A 16923-nucleotide genomic window follows, 5' to 3' on the forward strand; every position below is an offset into this window, starting at 1 on the left:
CCTGCCGAAGCCGCGCCCCCCAGTCTCATAGCCCGCCGAGGCCACGCCCCCCGGCAGAGGGCCTGCCGAGGCCCCGCCCACCTGGCATATGGCCTGCCCCACCTGTCAGAGAGCGACCTGCCGAAGCCCCGCCTCCCCGCGCGCGGCCTGCCGAGGCCCCGCCCCCCCAGGAAACGGCCTGCCGAGGCCCCGCCTCCCCCGCTCAGCCCGCAGAAGCCGCGCCCCCCAGTCACATAGCCTACCAAGGCCCTGCCCCCCCGCCGGCAGAGGGCCTGCCGAGGCCCCGCCTCCCTGGCACGTGGCCTGCCTAGGCCCCCGCTGTCAGCGCGCGGCCTGCCGAAGTCCCGCCTCCCCGCGCGCTGCCTGCCGAGGCCCCGCCCCCCCAGGTCACGGCCTGCCGAGGCCCTGCCTCTCCGCAGGCCACCGAGGGGGGATTCCCCCCCCCACCCCCCCGCACAGGGCCTGCTAAGGCCCCGTCTTCCCCCGTGTGGCCTTCCGAGGCTCTTCCCCCCCCCCCTGCCACCCCACGCCGCCTGCAGAGGCTCTGCGGCCCCCCGCCGAGCCCCAGCGCCTGCCTTGGCACCTCAACCCCCCCATGGACTGAGGAGACCCTGTGAAGCTCCCAGGCCCGCCTGGCTGCAGAGTGCGTGCTTGGAGCTCACAGCCCCCTGTCTTCGATGATGGAGAATGCTTTCCTTTCCTTCCCTGGGCAGGAGCCACAGGGGCAGTTGGACCCTTGATGCAGCCCAACTGGAAAGTGTCAGGAACACAGCCTCCACCTGGTCTCTGTGCCTACTGCTGGAAGCTACCGTGTCCAGCTCCCTTGGCCCATCCCCAGCTCTACCCACAGTGGTTACCCTCTGCTCCCCACTGCTGGCCAGGTCCCACCTAGGCCACCATCCCGGGGCCTCTGGCCGCTCACAGTCCCTCCATATACCTGCCACCTGCAGTCCCTCCCTGCACCTGCTCCCTCCAGGCCTCTTCCACCTTGTCCTCTGTCCCCCACAACCACACTGTTCCCACCCCTCCCTCACTGGTCCCCAGCTTCAGTCTCATCCACTCAGGTGTCCTTTCCTCCTCCTGGTCCCTCTCTGGAGCACACTGCCAGGTCCACCAGCAACACTCGGTCCCCGTCTCTTGTTTGTTTTCTCTTTTCTCCACTAGAATGTAAGCCCCAAGCAGGGATTTTACTCTCCTGTCCTCTTTGCTGTGTTCCCAGTACCTCGAATAGTGTCTGGCGTGAGCTGAATGCTCCATAAACACTTGGTGAGTGAAAGGTGATGTGATGTGATGTGACAAGACAGTCCTGATTGGGAGAGGAGAGAAAAGTGACCAATGGTGAGCAGTCTTCAGGGAAGTGCTGACCCTTTCATGAGTGGGATGTTGGTGACAAGGTAACCAACTTGGACAGAAGACTCAGAAAGGTAGAGAGGGTGCCCAGGAGCTGAACAGAAGGAATGATGTGTTTACATTCAGACTCTCCCTGAGGAGTAGATGGGAATGTTTTCATTGCTCACCAGAGAGTCAAAGGGCATCTAAATAAATTGCTGACAATTTTGCTAAGTACAGTGCTTTTCGCTTGGTAGATGCACAAGGCAACTAACATATATAGCATCTACCAGCTTAAAAGCAATACTACCAGAATTATATAAAACTATATTTGAAAGTTTCTTTTAATAACATCTTGGGTGTTTTCTTTAAGTCTAATTTTGTTCTGCAAAAGGGATGAGGTGTTGGTTCCTAGTAAAATAAGTCTACTTCCTCAATGTCTTTATTCCCATATACTAGATCTTGTAACTACACTGGAGCTAAAAATTGCAAAACATAATTTCCACATTTGGCCGATAAAATCTAATGTACATTTAGAGTGTTATACTTTGCAAAGCCAAAGGAAAAGAATGTAGGTTATGGGACCTGGATACTTGGATTTGAAGAGTGTATCCGACATCCTAGCCATTCTGAACCTTGGTTTCATCAACTGAAAAATGGGAATCCTGTTGTGTCTAGAACCAGTATAATTTTAGTGACTAACAGCGTGTGCTACGGGTAGTACATGCTCCAGAGTGCTGCTAACAACCTATACTTTCTCAGTTACTAAAATCCCAAACAAAACGGCCTACCTAATCTTGATGCTATTAAACAATTTTTAGGGGTTGTGATGCTATCACAACTCAAAAATTCTTTTAACTCTGAAAACCCAAAACATTCATAAAAACCATCCAAAAAGTTTTTATGCAAATGAGTCAGCTTTGAAGTGGAGAAGATATAAAGCACATATTGCATTATCTCCTGAATACTTTCATAAAGAACAGGGCTCCTGAAGTTCCCAACGTGGCTCAGTGGAAATGAATCTGACTAGCATCGCTGAGGACACAAGTTGGGTTCCTGACCTCCCTCAGTGGGTTAAGGTTCCAGCATTGCTGTGAGCTGTGGTGTAGGCTGCAGATGTGGCTTGCATCCCTCATTGCCGTGGCTGTGGTGTAGGCTGGTGGCTACAGCTCTGATGCAACCCCTAGCCTGGGAACCTCCATATGCCATGGATGCAGCCCTAAGGGGGAAAAAAAAAACACACACACACACAACAGGGTTTCTGAAATGGCATGCAAGTACCTTGTTACACAATTCCATCTGAGTTTCTCAGAATGACATTATTAATTCTTTTTTTTCAAAAAGGACTTTAGAACCATAGGATTTCCCTAAACAAATGACCTTGTTCTACAGATGAGGACATGAAGAGCAACTCCTACCTGGTTGTACAGGCAAGACCTGGCACAGTCTCTAGACTGCTAATTCATTCCTCTGTCATCTGCATGATGGCTGGGGCAGCCAGTAAACCAGACAAAAAGAAAGCCATGGAAGGGAGACAGGCCAATAATATCTTCCAGATGAGCCTTGCCCACCTCCAGTCTCCTGACGCAAGCATTTCCGTATTGCAGATCTTCTCACACGTGGCTCACCCACCAGCTGTGGATAACTGCCCTGAACATGGGGCCCTGGCTCACCCTCCACATCTGCACAGCCTAAAAGGATAACAGGTCATGCACCTGGAGAAAGCATCACTCCAACACACACTGTAGGTGCCTTGCGAGGAGGATAAAAGCCAGGGCTTGAGGAGCCAGGGAGTGGGGAGCTCATTCCCAGAGTGCTCAGAAGAAGGAAGTGCTCAAGGGACAGGAAGTGTACAGTATGTTCTGGCTGGCAGAGGTCTGCCCTGGCTTCCACATGGTTCACCACTGGATCTTCCATCTGGTGGGAAGATGTTATTGATTTTATATATATACACATACAGTTGGTTCTCATTAGTCACAGATTCCATATCAGAGAATTCACCTATTCACTAAAAATGTATTTGTCACCCCAAGTCAGGGCTTGGGGTGCTTTTGCTCACATGTGGACACACGCAGAGAAGAGAAAAATTCATCTACCTACAAATACATTTCCAGCTGAGGCTGAACAAAGCAAAACTCTGCCTTCCTGTTTCCACTCATACTGTAAGCAAATGCCCCTTCTCTGGTCTATTTAGTGCCACATTTCCCCACATTTTTGTGGTGTGTGTGTGTGTGTGATTTAACTCTTTCAAATGGCCCCCATGTTCGGTGCTGAAGTGTTGTCTAGGACTTTATGGGGGAAAATACATTGGTTAGATACATTTTGTTTACACATAGGATTACAGTGCAATTGGCTGTGAGTTCAGTGCCAATGAAACAACAGTGTATATTAAACAAGGTGTCTTTAAACAGAAACACACATAAAATAAGCTTTTGTATTTATCAAGAGACAAAAAGGTGTGACCAGAGGCTGGCAGGAACCTAACCCTGAATTTCCCATGGGCGCAGTGGTTCAGTGTTCACTGATTCCATGTTTGTGGTGACTACAGACCCCAACCACATGACAATGAGGACTGAATAGGTATGTATATACCCATGCACTCATACATAAATATGCACTCATCCATGTCCGTGTAATGATACAAACATGCATGGGGGCATATGGCATGTGGCTCCAGTCATGGTTTCATGAAGAGACTGTCATGGTTCTGTAACCTATATTGTGAAAGCAGGAAATTTCAGGAGACGAAAGTGAAAAAAGAAATGCACCAAGACTCTGTGCATTAACCATTCATCAGTGGCCTGAATCCAGGATAAGACATGAATGAGATGGGCCATTCCACATGGCTTTGCAGGGAGATTTTTATATCTTCCTGATAACAACTTGACTCCATCAGGCCTGTGAGAGTTGCAGCACACAAGCGATTTTAATGCACCTAGATGGTAATACTTTTCCCCAAATTTCAATATTCTAAGTATTTTAAGAGTCACAAATTACTTGCTCCCAAATAATTTATATGGACAAACTTTAAACAGTAATGATCTAAGCAAAATGTGCATCCCATGGGCATGACATAAAAAAAGAGGCTTTTCCAATTGTCAACCTTTTGAAGCAGCATTATCATCTTTGCAGTTCCCATAGCAACATGTTCCATTGCTTGGGTGACAGTGATCTTGTGCTAAACTAACTTGGAAAACAAATGGACATTTCCTCCTGAGTGTCCTCACATCTCACAGTTGCCTCCAAGCCATAGAGGGTTGATGTACCCAGTGCAGCTTCGTGAAGAGTTATGAGGACATTTCATAAACAAGTTTCCAGGATTTGGCCTGTTAAAGCAGTTTTCAACTTCAAGAGCTTTCCAACATGAACCACATCGCCCTTTGTGTTATGCCATGGAGATTGTCCCAGCTGCAGAACAGATGCCAAGGGAAGACATGCCATCTTGGGTGGATTTGCAGCAGTTCCACAAAGGACCTGAGGGAGAGGGTGGGATGGAAGATGCCCAGTCCTACCGTCACCAACTCAGGCAGCAGGAGCCATTCTGGGAAAAGTGGATGAGATGCAGCAACCATGAAAGGCCAGTTTCTCCTTCCACAAACCACGTGGTAGAGCCACAATGCAGGATGGTACTCCCATGTTGGTTTCATCCTATCCATATTTTCATGAGTATGGAATCTCATAAGGGAAGGTCTCATACATGCACAGGGGTGGAAGAGATAGTTATAGGAGTGGAGGGGCTATTTTAAAGTACATTTTAGCCCAGAAACCTAGAAAGGAGTCCATGCTTTCTCCCAATGCCTCTCACAACTGGTTTGTTTGAATGACACATGTAGTTAGGACATTTCTTGAGAAAAAGTGAAATGTAGAGAATGGAATGTCAGTCAGTGGATTTGCAGGCACAGACACACTGTCCTAGTGCATATTTTTCTCCTGAAATAATCAAATATAATTTAGGCACTTTATAATTAACCCAAAGGGGGCTTTTAACAAAGAGCACAGAGCTCTAAGTTGAAAACGTACACTTGCAGAGTGTGTCCACAGCCAACTTTGTTTTTCAAAAGGAAAATGTGTCCTCTCACTGCTTGAATTCAACCAGAAGGATGTGAACCAGGCATAGAGAAGGAGGCCTGGCCTCTCGGGTCCCTGAGATAGTGTAAGGCTGAGTCCTATGGGAGAAGACAGGGTCTCATCTCTCAAATTGTAATGGTTAGAGAAGCCAACTGGTGGACTTTTAAATAATTATAAAGGAAAGAGAAATAATTTGAGAATAAGGCAAGAAAATATAATGAAATCCTAAAACCTGATATAGACCATACACTCCATGTGAAGGCTAGAATGAGCAGTTCCAAATCACAGAGGGCTAAAGAAGGCGGGGAGCCTTCTCACACCTGCTAGAACTTGTCACACTTCAGGCTATGTTTTCTCTGCAGAGGAGAAGTAGCAATACTACAGGACCGAGGAAGGTGGAAGGCACCTCCCCTTCCTAGTATCGAGTACTGTGACTGCCTCCTTGATTTCTGTTTCCAGTGACTCAGCCAGTTCTAAAACGCTCCTGCATACTGTGTGCCCAAGACATTGCAAATAAAATCAGAGGCCATGGTGGTGCATCACTGGGCCTCAGGGTCCAGTGTGCTAGCTTTTGCTTCCCTAAAAGCCAAGATCATTGCTATGAGCCTAGGTCATTGCCATGAGCATACTTCAAAGCTTCTTCAGCATTCTTGCCTCTTCAATACCTCGCTCAGTCTGTCTCGCTCAGACACTATTCAGCGACGCAAGATCTGAGCCATATCTTTGACATACACCACAGCTCTCGGCAACACTGGATCCTCCACCCAGTGAGCAAGGCCAAGGATAGAACCCGAATCCTCATGGATACTAGCTGGATTTGGTTCTGCTGTGCCACAATGGGAACTCCCTGAAACCCAGGTTTATATCCTGTTAGATTCTCATTCTTACTCTTTTTCCCTTGGTATGCACTCATGTTCATATTCTCCCTTTCTCTCTCTCTCAAAAAAAAAAAAGGAAAAAAGAAAGAAAAAAAGGAGTTCCAATCATGGCTCAGGGTCCACTGAACAACATCCAAGAGGAGACAGGTTTGAGCCTTGAGCTTGTTCAGTGGGTTAAGGATCCAGCGTTGCCATGAGCTGTGTTGTAGGTCTCAGATGTGGCTTTGATCCTGCATTGCTGTGGCTGTGGTGTGAGCTGGCAGGTATAGTTGCCATTCGACCCCTAGCCTGAGAACCTCCATATATATATATTTCCACAGCATGGCCAATGCATTGTTAGATATTGAACCAATGATAGGCGGAAAATTGTAGATTGTTTTGCATTTACCTTACTGTGTATGAGACTGAGCACTTTCTCAGAAGTTTAAAAGCTGCTTGTATTTTTTGTCAACATCTTTGGTACGTACTTCATAAAAATCACTCAGCTGCAAATTCCTCCAAATGTTCCCTCAGGAGAAGCCCACAGACATGGACTTCCTGGGTCAGAATTTGCATTTTTAAAAATCTTTCTCCACAAATTGCCTGTTGATCCTCCTGCCAGGACACAGACCCGAGACATCTCCCTTCAGTCACCATCGGCTCTGTGTCTCATAGGTGGGAAATGACACCTCTGTGTTCTCAGAGGTGGCGGCTGGCACCTCTAAGCCTGCTCAGGGAGGGGGAGGGGCAGGCCCCGCCAGGCACCCACTCCCCCCGCAGGGCACCCCCCCATCCCCCTACCCCATCGCCTTCAGCCCCGCCCCCGTCGCCTTCAGCCCCTCCCCCATCGCCTTCAGCCCCTCCCGGTTACCTTGAGCCCCGCGCCAGCTCCCAGCCCCGCCCGCTGAGCAGCTCCACCCTCCCGCCTACGCAGCCCCGCCCCACCTGCTGTCCGGCCTTGCCCCTGGGCAGTGCGGCCCCTCCCCTTGCGTGATCTGGCGTCACTGGTCACGTGATGGCAGCGCAGGCTTGAGAAGGGGCGGCGGTGAGTGTTCCTGAGGCTGGCCCAGTCTGCAACTCGCGTGACTCCCCTTGAGTGAAGCGCCCTGAGCCGTGATGGCGAGGGCCTAAGGGAAGGCGCTGACGGGCCTAGGGCCGCCTTCCCTGGCTGCCCTCGGCCTCCCAGTCCGGAGCTCCTGCCCCTGCCGTTGCTAGGCGGCCGCCTCTGGGCGCAGAGGGCGGGGCAGGCTTATGGGGAAGGGGCTGGCTGCCTGTGCGTGGGAGGGGCTGTGACTTTGGAGCATACCTGTGCCAGGCAGAAGGCCATGGAGCAGTACTGCATCTTGGGCCGCATAGGGGAGGGCGCTCATGGCAACTTTTTCAAGGCCAAGCACGTGGAGGTGAGCACCCAGTCCTTCCTTCGGTTGGAGATCTACCCCATATTCCGACCCATGTTGGGCCATTGCTCCTGCCTCCCATCAGATTCTTGTGGCATGTGCCTATTTCTTTGGCCCCCTTGGTGGGGGTGGGGTGGGGTGCGTCCAGGTTGCGGCCAGTTACCAGCGGTGCTTTTAGATGGCAAGTGTTCCCTGTGAGCACTGTGTGGTTACCTCTGAGCTGTTTTCCCAGTACCAAGACTCCTGGGCCTGATTTCCTTCCAGAATGGGGTAGGGGGCGCGTTCCACTCTCACGAGGGCCTCAAGCCTCGCATCCCATTCCTTTTCCCAGCCCGGGATGGGGTAGCAGTGTCTGCGTCCTGTCCCAAACAGACTGGAGAGATCGTGGCCCTCAAGAAGGTGGCCCTACGGCGGCTGGAGGATGGCATCCCCAACCAGGCCCTGCGGGAGGTCAAGGCCCTGCAGGAGATTGAGGACAGTCAGTATGTGAGTAGGGCTGGTGCCCTGTGCTGGGGTTCCTGCCCTTATCCACTCACTTCCACCCTGGGGACTTGCTGTCTTTTGCTTCCTCACCCCTCACTACTCCCTTTCCTGTCCACTTGTTCACCCTTATTCCCCCCCAGTTATTTCATTCCTCACTCACTCCCTCTCTGTTCACCCACTTATTTCTTTGTGTACTTATTCATTTATTCACTAACATCCCTTTTTGCTCAAAACTTTTAATGAATTCTAATAATAAGGATAATTGCCACCCATTGAGCTCCCATTGTGTTCCGCAGGCTGGATTAGCAGCTTTATGTACATTGTCTTTCTTCTTCTTTTTTTTTTTTTTTTTTTGGTCTTTTTAGGGCCACACCCACAGCATATGGCGGTTCCCAGGCTAGGGGTCTAATCAGAGCTGTAGCTGCCGGCCTACCACAGCCACAGCAACAGCAACGTGGGATCTGAGCCCTGTCTCTGACCTACACCACAACTCACAGCAACACCGGATCCTTAACCCACTGAGTGAGGCCAGGGATCTAACCTGCAACCTCATGGATCCTAGTTAGATTCCTTTCTGCTGACCCATAATGGGAACTCCACATTGTCCTTCTGAGTTTTCTCCTCTGATTGGGGAATCAGTACATTTTAACCTTGGGGCCCCCATAGGCTCTACCCTCTGCTGGGCACTGGTGACAAACACTGACCCTGACCTGGCTCTTGAGAACTGAAGTGAAAGTAGTAAGGAGATGGACAGAGGTGCAGGACCCTCCTGGCCTCATTTGTGCTGTGATGGGCCCAGGAGGGGCTGTGGGTACAGGAGGAGAGACACTGCACCCGCCCAGCCTCATTCTCTCTGTGCACATCTCTCTTGACCGTGTCCTGAGTAGAGAATGTGTGTAATTTCCTGGGGAATCCCAAGGGCAGGTCCACCCACCCAACAATGGGTGATACTCTGGCTTGTTGCTTATCCTCTGGAGATGTTCGTGCTATATTGGGTGCCAAAACCATATTATACAACTGCATGTGTCATCCTGGTTTTGTGCAAAAGTATTTTGTATACATCTGTGCATACATATCTGTATGTGCCATATCTGTTGCAAAGTCTGGTGGAATATACTTGTGAGGTTGACAGTAGGTGATAGGATTTTTCTTTTGTGATTTTTTTTTATCAGTTTGTGCATTATCTGAATGTTGTGTGTTTGTTTCAATCTGTAAAATGATTGTCTCCTACTCTCAAAATCAGAAAAGCAATAATATGGCCCTTCACTTTTTTGTTTTTTTGGCTTTTAGGGCCACACCCACAGCATATGGAGGTTCCCAGGCTAAGGGTCTAATCAGAGCTACAGCTGCCAGCCCACACCACAACCACAGCAATGCCAGATCCAAGCCACTTCTGTGACCTACACCAGAGCTCATGGCAACACCGGATCCTTAACCCACTAAGCAAGGCCAGGGATCAAACCCGCAACCTCATGTTTCCTAGTCGGATTCCTTTCCCCTGCACCATGATGGAAACTCCTCCAGTCTCTTTTTCTATTCATTCAACACTTAAGTTTCTCTTGCCTGACAAGTACGTCTAGGCTCCAGGAGTACAGAGCAGCCTCCTTCCTGTTCTCGCCTCTGGAGCCCTGTGCTCACTGTCCCCCTGCCCAGAACTCCTTCCCAGATCCCTGCATAAGTGAGCCCAGCCCATCTCTTCTGTCTTCATCAGAACCTTCATCAAGATACCCAATAGATTTGTTCTTATGCCTGTCAATCATTTGTCCCCCGAACTCCTTAAAGCCCATCAGGACCCCCTCGCTCTTGCTCCTGCTCACTGCTGTGCAGCCTGGCCCTTGTGACCTGTGGGCCCTCAGGAAGTATATGTGACATATCTCCTGCTGTCCCAGCGCTGGGAGATGTGACCACCAGTGCCTTCTCTTGGTTCTGGGAGTTAATGGCTGTAGAAGAAACAGGAGGTGACCTCTGTGTGTGTGTGTGTGTGTGTGTGTGTGTGTTTCCAGGTGATTTTCCAGTTCGTAGGCTGGGTGGGGGACCAGACACTGCCCTAAGTGGATTTTCTTAGACGTCCTTTCTCCTGCACTTTACTGGAGCATTAGAGTAGGGTCTTGCCTTCTGTTGGGAGAGGGGAGCACATGAGAGCACCCAGCTCCCTGATTCTAAGCTCAGATCTCCTGTCACCTTTTCTGCCTGGTCTTCTGTTGGGGCAAGAGCCGAGAGTTCCACAGAGGGTGTGAGCCACATGAGTCTGGGGGCTGATGGGATGCCTCTCCCCCCTCCCCCACAGGTTGTGCAGTTGAAGGCTGTGTTCCCGCATAGTGCAGGCTTTGTGCTGGCCTTTGAGTACATGCTGTCAGATCTGGCTGAGGTGCTGCGCCATGCCCAGAGGCCACTGGCCCAGGTGCAGGTCAAGAGCTATTTGCAGATGCTGCTCAAGGGCATTGCCTTCTGCCATGCCAAAAACAATTGCGCATTGGGTCAGTTCCAGCATGGGCTGGGGTGGGACCTGGGGGTGGCTTGGCTGGAGGTAGGCCAGCCCTTGATGTAGGGCATGCTTGAGGAGGGGACAGAGGGGTCAGGGACCATGGGTGAGTGGCCAGGGGTATAGCCCTGCAGGAGGTGCGGTCCTGGGCTGACCCGGGTGCTCAGCCTGCCCAGCTCTCTTATCCTGAGGTCCCATGGGTTCTCACAGGGAACTGTTGCCTCTTTTTGTGCCCTCAGGACCTGAAACCAGCCAACTTGCTAATCAGCGCCTCACGCCAGCTCAAGATAGCAGACTTTGGCCTGGCCTGGGGCCTTTTCCCCAGATGGCTGCCGCCTCTACATGCACCAGGTGGCCACCAGGTATGGAGGACCAGTTCCCAGGCAGGACCAGGCAATGGCCAGGCCCCGACCCTCCCCCTGGGGAAGAGATGCTTCTGGATCTTCTGTCCAAACAGTGTTCCAAGAGCTGGTGTGGGGGCCAGGGTGACCTTCTGGCGCAGGCAGCTTCTTGACAGACGGGTGACTTGGCTCTGACCACCTGCCATCCACTCACAGGTGGTACCGAGCCCCTGAGCTCCTGTATGGTGCCCGCCAGTACAATCAGGGTATCGACCTGTGGTGAGCCTCCTGTGGGCTGGGCAGGTGGTGGGGTGTGGGTGCTCGAGTGTTCTGTTCCCGCTGGGCATTGAGGTCTCCAGGCTATTAGGGGCTGATTTCCTGCTGTGAGCTTAAACATACAGGGGTGCCCTGGGGGAGTCTCCCTTGGTGAGAGTATCTCTGAGGAGTTGTGGTCACTGTTCTTTTTCATGAGAATTTTGAGCTGGGTGGGGATCAGGTGGGATGGGAGTGGCTGTCCCAGGAGGAGGTCTCTGGGTGGAGGTTGGGGAGGTGGTCTGGCCATGGAACATCTCTCTGCAGGGAATGACACCCTGAGACACAGTGTCCCTGAGCCTGGGACCCTGGATAGGAAGGCCCTGAACAGTTCTCTAGGGTAGGATGGTCTGTTTCTGCCTGAAACTGTGAGACTTGGGGGCCGTTTTGGAGGTCTTCCCTGGGATGGGAGGACAGGGTGTATGTCCAGAATGGGAGGCTCTGAGAGGACTTAGAACTGCTGAGGGGTTGAGGCCTGAGAGCTGCAGAGGAAGGGGCATAAGCTCTGTGTTCTAGGCTTGAGGTCTTTCCCGGCTTGGGGGTCTGTATTCTTCACTCTGAAGCCTCTAAGCTACTTTGTGGGTGTTTTGACCCTGGTGTCAGGTGTGAGTGCTGGTGCGGGGAGATCTGTGGCTGTGCTGAGGTCTCTGAGATGTTTGTGTTCTGTATGTGCAGTGCCGTGGGCTGGATCCTGGGGGAGCTGTTGAATGGGTCTCCCCTTTTCCCAGGGGAGAATGACATCAAACAGCTTTGCTGAGTGCTTTGCCTCTTGGGCACCCCCAGCCCTCAAGTCTGACACCTGGACAGGTGTCCTCTGTCTCCCCAAGAACTAGTGACTCCCCTGGCCCACACCTTCTCTCCGGTGGCCCCACAACTCCCTGACCTTCCATTCTCTGTCCTGGCTCAGCTCAGGGGCTCCTCCTGCCCTTCTGGATGCAGGAGAGCTGATCCGTATCCCATCCCCTGTCTGTTCCGACCTGTCCCTGGCACTCACACAGCTCTTACCCAGCTGGGCACAGAGTGGGCTCCCATGAAGTAGAAGAAGGACTGAAAGACTGATTGAGTGCATGATGACAGAGTGACCTGGTGCAAGCAGGGGCTCAGCAGGGCAGGGGCCAGCCCTGACGGGCCTGCTTCTTCTCCAGGAGATGACTACAACAAGATCTCCTTCAAGGAGCAGGTGCCCGTGCCCTTGGAGGAGGTGCTGCTGGATGCCTCTCCCCAGGCTTTGGTCTTTCTGGGGAGGTTCCTCCTCTACCCTCCACTCCAGCGCATTGCAGCCTCCCAGGTAGGCAACACCCAGTGCCCTGAGCCTCCTCATTCGTGCTCATGTGACCCAGCAGTTTGAGGTCCCCCAGAACCCGTGATGGGCTGGGACAGAACCCCCAGAGCCAGGGCAGGAGGGTGTGGAGCAGCTGAGCCTCTCCTGAGCAGACCCCAGAGGGGCTGCAGCAGCCAGGGGTGGCCCGTTAGAAGGGTGTGCCCACATTGCAGAAGAGCACATCTCCAAGTTATTGGTGACTCACCTCTTCATGCCTTTATTCCTTCAGTAAGTATTTACTCAGCATCTGGCACACGCCAGGCATTGTCCTGGGCCCTGGTGCAGAGTGAACAGACAGACGCAGCTCGTGTCTGTGGGGTGTCCAGCCTGTGGTGAGGCAGGACAGCCAGTCTGTGACAGCCCTGAGGAGTGATGTTGGAACTGACTTTGGGGTCACGTAAGGCTTCCTGGAGAAGGATCAGTTTAAGCACAGGGAGCTGTTTCCCCAAGAGAAATAATGAACAGAGGCCTGGAGAGGAGAACCCAGGACAGGTGGATTGTGGCTGGAAGGCAGGGGAGGAGGGCAGGGCCACCTGCCAATGGCAGGGATGGCATCAGAGCCTCTATTGGGTGTACCTGTCCTCCCCTCCTTGCCCTTGGCACTCATACCCTGGTGAGTTCCCATGTCAGCAGTGCCTTCAGAGTGTACTGAGGCCAACTGACCCCTTCTCAGCTCCCTGCTGCTGTCCCCAGTCTAAGTCACCCCCCTGTCCTCACCCCCATTGTATGCTTCCCCTCCTGCCCATTCCCCTGGCAGAGAGGGGGATCTTGTCCAGGGAGGCTGTCACACCCTCCCCTGCAGGGCCCTCCTGTGGCTCCCTCTCAGAGGAGAAACTCAGGTCCTAGTGGCCCTCAGGCATCACACACTAGGGGCCATCCCCTTGGTGACCCTGGCAGCTCCCATTCCACTTGCTCTGGGGCCCCTCCATGTTCCTGGGCCTCACTCATTCATCCTTCAGGTCTCTTCTCAAGCACCACCTCCCGGGGGCTTCCCCTGCCCATCTTCAGGTCTGCAGCCTTTCCGCTGTTCCTCTTTCCTCCTCACTGTCCACCCCCCACAGCACTCATCATCCAATGTGCTCTTTCTCCTACTACTTTATATGATTTATTCCCCTACTCCTCTTTGCTCTGTTTGCTGCTGCATCCTGGGTCCCTGGAGCAGTGCTTGGGCAGCAAGCACTCAGAGGCTTGGAGTCAGCTGCACTGATGAGCAGAGGGAGGAAAGCCTCTTCAGGGCAATGTTGACATCTCCCCCTCAAAGGGAAGTGAGCTGAAGCTGGGATGGGGAGGTGACTGGTTTCCTTTTGCTGTCCCTTGCTTGCTGCCCTCAGGCCCTCCTGCACCAGTACTTCTTCACAGCTCCCCTGCCGGCCCACCCCTCGGAGCTGCCGATTCCCCACTGCCCAGGGGGACCTACCCCCAAGGCCCACCCAGGGTCTCCCCACGTCCATGACTTCCATGTGGACTGGCCTCTGGAGGAGTCGCTGTTGAACCCAGAGCTGATTTGGCCCTTCATCCTGGAGGGCTGAGATGCTGGGCCAGGCCCCGCCAGCGTGCTCCCCACCAGAACCACCCAGGCCTCTTGTTCCCCAGCTCTGTCCTGATTCAGCCACAGGCTGTACCTGGTCCTCCTCTCAGCTGGGTGATGAGGACATCCAGCCCCAGCAGAGGGCACCTGCGGCCTGCGCTGTCAGCTCCCATCTGTGTGCTGCTGACAGGTCCATCCAAGGAGGCAGTGAGTGCTGCTGCTGTGTCTGCCACCGTGCTGCTTCTCTAGCTGCCACCTTCTTGGTCAGGGACGGCCTCGGTAGAGCCATCTGTGGGAGCACTGAGTGTGAGATGTCAGAAACCCAAGTGGGAAGGGAAGTGTGGTTTGATTTTGTTCTCAGAGACATTAAGCACTAGTTCAATTCTGAGATTTAGGATAAAACCCAAATAGTCCTACCTGATGTGTACCCCTCTTCTGCTCCTGTTGAGGGACATGCCTGAGGTAGCATGGTCTCCTGGCCCTTGCTTGTCTCTGGTCACTTGGAAAGTAGCCCCATTCATGGCCACCTTAGTCTTGGGGACTTTCTAGGTGCTTCATGTTTTGAAGCTCCCACTTGAAGGTGAGATGACAGAAGTCAAGGCCAGGGATGGCTCAAGTTGGGGACCCAATAAGTGAACCTCCACATCTTTTCTTTTTTTTCTTTTTTAGGGCTGAACCTGTGGCATATGGAAATTCCCAGGTGAGGGGTCAAATCACAGCTACTGCTGCCAGCCTACACCACAGCCACAGCAACACCAGATCCAAGCCTCATCTGCAACCTATACCACAGCTCATGGCAAGACCGAATCCCCAACCCTCCAAGCAAGCTCAGGGGTTGAACCTGCATCCTGATGGATCCTAGTCAGGTTAATAACCCCTGAGCCATAAAGTGAACTCTGTGACCCTCCACATCTTAATCTGGTTACATCACCCTCAGGATAAGCATGAACCAGGACCACACGGGCCACCTCCTTAATCAGAGACACCAGGCAAATAGGACAGATCTTCCTGAAACTCATTTGTTAACTCAGTAAATCTCAATACAGTCTGAACTGGCTCTTGTTTTCTGTCTTTTGTCTTTTTGTTGTTTTGTTGTTGTTGTTGCTATTTCTTGGGCCGCTCCCGCGGCATATGGAGGTTCCCAGGCTAGGGGTTGAATCGGAGCTGTAGCCACCAGCTTATGCCAGAGCCACAGCAACGTGGGATCCAAGCCGCGTCTGCAACCTACACCACAGCTCACGGCAACGCCGGATCATTAACCCACTGAGCAAGGGCAGGGACCGAACCCGCAACCTCATGGTTCCTAGTCGGATTCATTAACCACTGCGCCACGATGGGAACTCCTGTTTTTCTAATTTAATAATTTGGTAAGTCAATTCTGAAATATATGCAGAAATGAAAGGGTTAAGAGGAGGAGGCAGAAGCCAAAGAAAAGGAGAAAGATGATGAATGGACTTAGCGTATCATATCCCAAGACTCAGGGCTAAAACAAATAAGAAGTGTGGTGTTGGCTTAGAGGTATGTAAAAGCAGACAAATGGAGAAACTTACTCTTAGCAATCTTTTAGTTTAAAATATTCATTTTGTTCCCATGTGGATAAACTCCTGTGAGCACAGAGTTCACAGAGAACTAATGCTGCCACAGTCACTGCCTTCCAGGTTTTTAGAGGGAAAGCACAGTTGTTGCTTACAGGGTAAAGTCTGAGTGTCTCATAGGTCTTCAAAGATATTTTAAGGATCTGGCCTCTGCCTGTTGGACCAGCCACATCTGTAGAGTCTAACCTTTAGCTCTTTCTAGTTATCTCTCATCTCCACATAAATGAAGTCTGTACCCATACCCTGACTGCTGATCTCTGGCCAGTTCCACTCACAAAGATCCTAAACCTTAGTCCACCCTGACATTGACCCTCACCTTGGCCTTGAGCCTTACGCTAAACCTCACCCTGACCCTGACATACAGTCACCCTCACTCAATTCTTTGCCAACTCCTTCCCCACCTATACTTGGCTTGAATCTTGGCATTGACTCTCAGCCTCACTCAAACTCTGACCCTGCTTGACCTAGAATTAACCTTGTGTATGAACTTGGCTCTCATCTTCACCTTAACACTGACCCTCTAATTGACACATTTGATGTTCATTATAACCCTGATCTTGACTTACCTTGACAACAACAAGTTCTCTCCCACTGATCATGACCCAGAACATTACCATGAATGAACCACTGCTGTTCTCAATCTGATTATGACCTTTAACTCTGCTCCTAGAATGTATCCTTGACAAAGACTATCATACCAACCTACCCTGCCCTTGAACTTGAGCCTTGGTATTGAACTACACTATGCCAAAGGTGAAAGAAATATCTGTACCCCAAGCCTGACCATAACCCTAATCTTAATCCTGATTTTGACCTGGACCTCAATTTCACCCTGACCTGGGTCTTCATCCAAACACAGAGCCTCATCACTGACACCCTAATCCCATCCTGACATTAAAGCTGACCTAGACCCTGATCCTGAAATTGAACTTCACACTGACATTGACCTTCATTTTTATGGTGAATGTTCATCCTCAGTCTGATCACCTTCATTTGACCCATCATATCACACTGAACCTTAACCTTGAACCTGATTTTTGACTAAACCAAACTGATCATCTCTGATAATCACAATAATGTCCCCCCAAAGACGCCCATGTCCTGACCTATGAATATATTGCCTTAAACAAAAAAGGGACTTTGCCATGTGATTAAGGGTACATATTTGAGATCGAAAGAGTATCCTGGATTATGCAGATTGGGCCAGTGT

General features: G+C 51.5%; 1 pseudogene across 1 annotated transcript; it reads left to right on the forward strand.

The window, feature by feature from the left end:
• Window positions 1–7545: 7545 nt before the first annotated feature.
• On the forward strand, window positions 7546–15164 carry LOC146396320 (cyclin-dependent kinase 20-like; annotated as a pseudogene). The gene is made up of 8 exons (XR_014826497.1): window positions 7546–7654; window positions 8024–8137; window positions 10422–10597; window positions 10843–10978; window positions 11174–11236; window positions 11945–12063; window positions 12397–12557; window positions 13922–15164. The product of XR_014826497.1 is annotated as a cyclin-dependent kinase 20-like (transcript).
• The last annotated feature ends 1759 nt before the right edge of the window (window positions 15165–16923 follow it).

Source organism: Sus scrofa, chromosome 14, assembly GCF_054392235.1.
Source record: "Sus scrofa isolate SSC_HxYL_T2T_F1_AM1 chromosome 14, Sscrofa_HxYL_maternal_Yorkshire_Landrace_v2.0, whole genome shotgun sequence".
NCBI lineage: Eukaryota > Metazoa > Chordata > Mammalia > Artiodactyla > Suidae > Sus > Sus scrofa.